Consider the following 6,498-nt stretch of genomic DNA (forward strand, 5'->3'; position numbering starts at 1 on the left):
CGTTGGCTGCATCGTCTTCGATTTATCACTGCTTGTGGCTTTAGTTTTTCTTTTCTGAAAGTAGTTTTTTCCCCTGGTCAATAGTTTTCAATATCTGATGAGCCACAATCTCTCTCTCTCTCTCTCTCTCTCTCTCTCTCTCTCTCTCTCACTTTCCCACTTTCCTGCTCACTCTCCTCTCCCCTTCCTCCTCTCTGTCTGTGTGTCTCTCTCTCCCCCGCACACTCACACACACACAAACACACCCCACGTTCTTCACTCTGGAATGCTAGCACATATAGGATACCTCCTTCTGCTCTCTGTCGTGGACCCCAACCAGGATACAAACATCCCTCTGCAAATTTCAACCACACAGATGTTTGAACTTTCATTGGAATGCTAGGCAATTCTAGTTCTTTCTGCTTCCAAGGGCCCTATGTCAAGCTCCTCAAGATGACACGTGGATCGTGGCCTGGTAGATAACCCTACCAGGCTCCAATGGAAACCAGTCTCACAACTACTTGGCTGAACTTCGGGATGTTTCATTAGCCAAGTTTTTCACTGCCTTGTGCTTCGGCAAATAAGCAAATTCGTTCCTATCTCCTGTCCTTCAGCTCAGGAAACCCTGTGAATGCTTTGTTTTCCATGGCAGTGAGATTCCCCCCGTTCATCATTCCAGAGGCCGGATTCTGCAGCAGGCCACCAAATCCCTCAGGGATCTCAGGGACAGACAAAGCCAATGAGGATTTCCCTCAGGCTTTCCCAGGACCTGGACTTTTATGATCGTTTAAAGAAATGCAGAAGGAGTCTGTAAACTCGTTTGTCTTGACTACCTGTCCTTTTACTAACGAAAGCCCATTTGGACCATCCTGCATCCGATATGCCCGTGCCACCATTCTTGTCACTTTTAGCATCCATTTGACCAGTTCATCAAGTGTCACTTGTGGATAAAGTTGTAGATGAGGGAGCTTCTGGAATACCTGCCTCTGGCAGGCAGCTTCCTGATTAGAACACCGTCAGACCAACCCCCACACCTCATTCCTCTTTTGCAGGAGGACAGAGCCTGGGCTGTGGAAACAAGTCCACCCATGACTCCGGTTATTCACACATTAGAGGCATTAAAAAAATATTGTAACATCCGCACAGCTACGTGGATTCGGTTTGTGCCCATGAAGAGCTCACGTGTTCACGCTCTGACACTCACTGTCTGTGTGACCTTTGCAGAATGTGTTTAACCTCTAGGAACCTCAGTTTTCTCAGAAGCGAAATGGCCCTAGCAACAGCACCCTAAGTGATAAATAACGAATGCTGTTATAAAGATGACATGAGATCACGGACACAGAGCACACAGGTCCGGGGTCCAACACACTATGTGGGCAATACACAGCCATGTCGGCCTTGTCACTGCTATTTCACGATCTACTTAGAGATTTTGGTCGGCTCTGATCTACAGAGGCCTCATGTTGTATGTGGGTCCCTCCTGATGGCGTGGGAAATAGTTCCCTAAAGTAGCCTCTATTTGCTTCTGCCACAGGTAGCAATTTATCCCAAGACAACCTTATCTTGATATTCCCTCAAAATCAGTGACACTGAAAGCTTCTGTCATAGCAGTAGGATTTAGATGCTGAAAATGTTGTTTCAAGTTTATTTCTTCATTTTAAGTGCAAGAGAATCAGAATGCAAACAGAGAGAGAGAAGAGAGAGAGAGAGAGAGAGAGAGAGAGAATGTGTGGGGTAGGGGGGGCAGAGAGATGGGGAGAGAGTGAAATCAAGTTGACTGTTCACTCTCAGCCCAGAGTCCAGTGCAGGGCTTGATCTCAGAAATTGTGAGGTCATGACCTGAGCAGAGATCAGGAGTTGGATGTTCTACCGATTGAGCCACTGAGGCAACCCTAGATGCTGAATATATTATTTTTGACTGAATAATATGAAAAAATAATAATTGATTTTTTTTTCCCTCTCCAGATTTTTCACGTATTCACCCTGTCTAGTTCTTGAAACATGATGTTGTCAGCTGTTTGCTTCTGGAAACACAGGAATCAAAGGTAATATTTGTCTGCATCTGGTTTTGGGGAAACAAAAGGAACAGAACCCACACCTGAAGAAAATCGGTGGGAGACCCTGTGATGAATCAGGCAAGGCTTTCCTGCTCATCTAATGAGACACAGATGGATGGTGGACCCATTTTTTGCAGGCTTCCTGTGCAGGTGGCTGGACCCCGTGGAACAACCGACTGCATGGTGCGTTTATGGGAAGAGGCTGAGTCGGCAGATGAGCCTTCCCGGGGTCCCTGTTCTCTAAGACGTTTAAGGGCAGTGTGAGGATTCTCCCAGAATAGAAATGGCTGTGTCCCATATATAAGCAGGTGGGGACTGAGAAACTGTCACTTCCAAGCCAGGATGCAGGGTCAAAGCAGAGTTATCTTGAGATGTGCACATATGTCATTGTGCTAGCAGAGACACAGCGGCTGAGTTTTCAGTGACTGGAGAAGGACACATCCGCGGCCGTCTGGGCCTGAGATCCAATAGGCACAGGTAGCCAGCTCCATCCCATGCATAAATCCTGGGGACCCTGGGTAGGGATGATGAGTTTTGGTGCTGACAACAGTAGGATCCACAAGACACAACTTGAGAAAGATGTCTTTAGGGCGTTTGTCCTCAAGTGCTATGTGTGTGTTGGGGCCGGGGTACAGCCTGGGTCAGAGGGCAGCTTGGGGCTTGGGTGACAAACTACATTAGAGAATAGTGATTCAAGTGTTGCCTGGCTCATTCCTCAGGTGGGTATTCCTGTGGCATTTGCCACAGAATGGACATTATATCTCCCGAGTGTAGGCAGCCACCGTGGTCATGTCAGGGTGGGACAGAGGTCCGCTGGGAGGGAGGGGATACACACGTGTGCACTCACTTCTCCACCTCGCCTGGTCTTCCCCTATAATCTGAGGTCATGGTCCCATAAAAGGAGAACTTACACTCATTAGAGTGGTGATAAATGCTGGAAAAAAATCAAAGGACCCGTGACAGCCAGCAGTGGGAAGATGTGATGTGTTGTTGGGGGCACATCAGTGAGGACTTGCCGGGGTGAAGGGAGTCAGGCTGGGGTCCGAAGGTGGGTGTATCTGGGCCAGTGAAAAGACAAGCGTCATGAATTCCAAACCATCGAGATAGCTTATGTTTACACACGTGACGTGGGAGGGAGCCCCGAATGCTGGAAATGAATCCAGATGTATGGTCAATAAGCCAAGGGGAAAGGGACAAAAGGAGACAGGAATGCAGGGTATAAACACCCTCCCATGTTCATCGTTAATGGTCCGGCCACCCCCTACCCCTACTCTTGCACCAAGTTGGTAACCCACTTGAGATTCGGAATTGTTTCAAAATGCATACCTTCAAATAGCAGAGGATCTCTACTACACTGAAATCTCACTACCTGTATTTGATAAGCTAATGAGCGATTATTGTTATCTAAGGAAATTATACATAGTGTACATAGTACGGAGAAGCTCTTTATAGGTCCTGGTGATTCCTGTGCTATGTTGTAGAGAGAGGAACAAGTACAGGGAAGAGCAAGATGGTACCTTGGTCGAGAAACTGCAGCCCGGAGTTGGTGGAGGCATCTGAGGAGGCTGAGAGAAGCTCGCAGGTGACAGGGCACCTGTGACGGAAGGTTGTCCAAGCTGACCCCATTCCAGCGTTGGCTGCATCATCTCAGATTTTGCAGTATTTGTGTTTTGCGTTTTCTTTTTCTGAAAGTAGTTTTTCCCCTGGTCAATAGTTTTCAATATCTGATGAGCCACAATCTCTCCCTCTCTCTCTCTCTCTCTCTCACTTTCCTACTCTCCTTCTCACTCTCCTCTCCCCTTCAACTCTCTGTTTGTCTCTCTCTCTGTCTCTGTCTCTCTCTCGCACGTGCACACACACACACACACACACACCCCAGGATCTTCACTCTGGAATACTAGCACATATAGGATACCTCCTTCTGCTCTCTGGCTTGGACCCCAACTAGGGTACAAACATCCCTCTGCAAATTTTAACCACACAGATGATTGAACTTTCTTTGGAATGCTAGGCAATTCTAGTTCCACCTCTGCTTCCAAGGGCCCTATGTCAAGCTCCTCAAGACGACATGTGGATCATGGCCTGGTAAAACCCTACCTGGCTCCAATGGAAATGAGTCTCAGAACTACTTGGCTGAACTTCGGGATGTTTCATTAGCCAAGTTTTTCACTGCCTTGTGCTTGCGCAAATAAGCAAATTCGTTCCTATCTCCTGTCCTTCAGCTCAGGAAACCCTGTGAATGATTTGTTTTCCATGCCAGTGAGATTCCCCCTGTTCATTGTTCCAGAGCCAGGTTTGTGCACCAGGCCACCAAATCCCTCAGAGATCTCAGGGACAGACAAACCCAATGAGGATTTCCCTCAGGCTTTCCCAGGACTTGGACTTTTATGATCGTTTAAGGTATTGCAGAAAGAGTCTGTAAACTCGTTTGTCTTGACTACCTGTCCTTTTACTAACGAAAGCCCATTTGGACCATCCTGCATCCGATATGCCCGTGCCACCATTCTTGTCACTTTTAGCATCCATTTGACCAGTTCATCAAGTGTCACTTGTGGATAAAGTTGTAGATGAGAGAGCTTCTGGAATACCTGCCTCTGGCAGGCGGCTTCCTGATTAGAACACTGTCGGACCAACCCCCACACCTCATGCCTCTTTTGCAGGAGGACAGAGCCTGGCTGTGGAAACAAGTCCACCCATGACTCTGGTTAGAGGCATTAAAAAAATATTGTAACATCCGCACAGCTACGTGGATTCGGTTTGTGCCCGTGAAGCGCTCACGTGTTCACGCTCTGACGCTCACTGTCTGTGTGACCTTCGCAGAACGTGTTTAGCCTCTAGGAACCTCAGTTCTCCCAGAGGCGAAATGGCCTTAACAACAGGGCCAACAACAATGGCCCTGAGTGATAAATAATGAATGCTGTTATAAAGATGAGATGAGATCACGGACACAGAGCACCAGATTCTGGGGTCCAACACACTACTTGCGCAATACACAGCCATGTCGGCATTGTCACCGCTTTTTCATGATCTATTTAGAGATTTTGGTCTGCTCTGATCTGTAGATGTCTCTGTTGTAATGTGGGTCTCTCCTGATGGCATGGGAAATACTTCCCTAAAGTAGATTCTCTATTCGCTTCTGCCACAGGTAGCAATTTGTCCCAAGACAACCTTAACTTAATATTCCCCCAAAGTCAGTGACACTGAAAGCTTCTATGATAGCAGTAGGATTTAGATGCTGAAAATATTTTTTCAAGTTTATTTCTTCATTTTAAGTGCAAGGGAGTGAGAATGCAAAGAAAGGGGGGGGGGGGAGAGAGAGAGGGAACGTGTAGGGTATGGGAGCAGAGATGGGGAGAGAATGAACCTCAAGTCGACTCTTCACTCTCAGCCCAGAGCCCAATGTAGGGCTTGATTTCAAAAGCATGAGGTCATGACCTGAGCAGAGATCAGGAGTTGGATGTTCTATCGGTTGTATCACTGAGGCACCCCTAGATGCTGAAAATATTCTTTTTGACTGGATAATATGAGAAAATAATAATTGATTTCATTTCCTTCATCACCCTGTCCTGTTGTAGAAACATGATGTCCTGAGCTGTTTGCTTTAGAAGAGACGTAGCTGTCGGAATCAAGAGCAAAACCGGTCTACGCCTGGTTTCAGGTAAAAGTTGAACGGATCCCACATGGTAGAGAAAATCATTGGGAGACCCCATGATGAATCAGAGCAACATTTTTGTGCTCACCTAACGAAGAAAAGACTGAACAATCAGACACCCGTTTTCTTCCTGTACAGGTGGCTGGACCCCAGGGAGGAATTCACTACATGTGTGTTTATGTGCAAGAGTCTGAGGGAGCCGATGAGCCTCCGTGGTCCTTGGGCTCCAAGGAGGATTCAGGGCAGGAGAACGTTGCTCATGGGAGTAGAAAATCTCATGAGAGTCATTTGTTTAAGGAGTCATCTGTGTAGGCCGATGGGGACTTTGAAAGTGTCACTTCCAAGCCAGTATGCTTGGCAAAAATAGCATTATCCTGAGCTGTGTGCATATGTCATTGTCATAGCAGAGAGACAGCAGCTGTGGTGACTGTCATTGTTGTGTAATGAATTTTACAGAGTAGGGGAATTACTGAGAAGCTCTTTCCAGGTCCTGATGATTCCTGTGCTATGTTGTAGGGAGAGGAACAAGTACGGGGAAGAGCAAGACGGTACCTGGGTTGAGAAACTGCTGCCCGGGGTTGGTGGAGGCATCCGAGGAGGCTGAGAGAAGCTCGCAGGTGACAGGGCACCTGTGACTGCAGGTTGTCCAAGCTGACCCGATTCCAACGTTGGCTGCATCGTCTTCGATTTATCACTGCTTGTGGCTTTAGTTTTTCTTTTCTGAAAGTAGTTTTTTCCCCTGGTCAATAGTTTTCAATATCTGATGAGCCACAATCTCTCTCTCTCTCTCTCTCTCTCTCTCTCTCTCTC

At 47.2% G+C, this 6,498-nt stretch overlaps 1 long non-coding RNA gene across 1 annotated transcript; it reads right to left on the bottom strand.

The window, feature by feature from the left end:
- On the bottom strand, positions 1-6,435 carry LOC121026519 (uncharacterized). Its single transcript, XR_005788377.1, has 3 exons — positions 6,241-6,435; positions 3,554-3,721; positions 1-54 (listed from the first exon to the last, which is right to left on the bottom strand). It is a non-coding gene; the product is annotated as an uncharacterized LOC121026519 (long non-coding RNA).
- Between the last annotated feature and the right edge of the window lie 63 nt (positions 6,436-6,498).

Source organism: Herpailurus yagouaroundi, unplaced genomic scaffold, assembly GCF_014898765.1.
Source record: "Herpailurus yagouaroundi ecotype Mexico unplaced genomic scaffold, PumYag 120690, whole genome shotgun sequence".
Classification (NCBI taxonomy): Eukaryota; Metazoa; Chordata; class Mammalia; order Carnivora; family Felidae; genus Herpailurus; species Herpailurus yagouaroundi.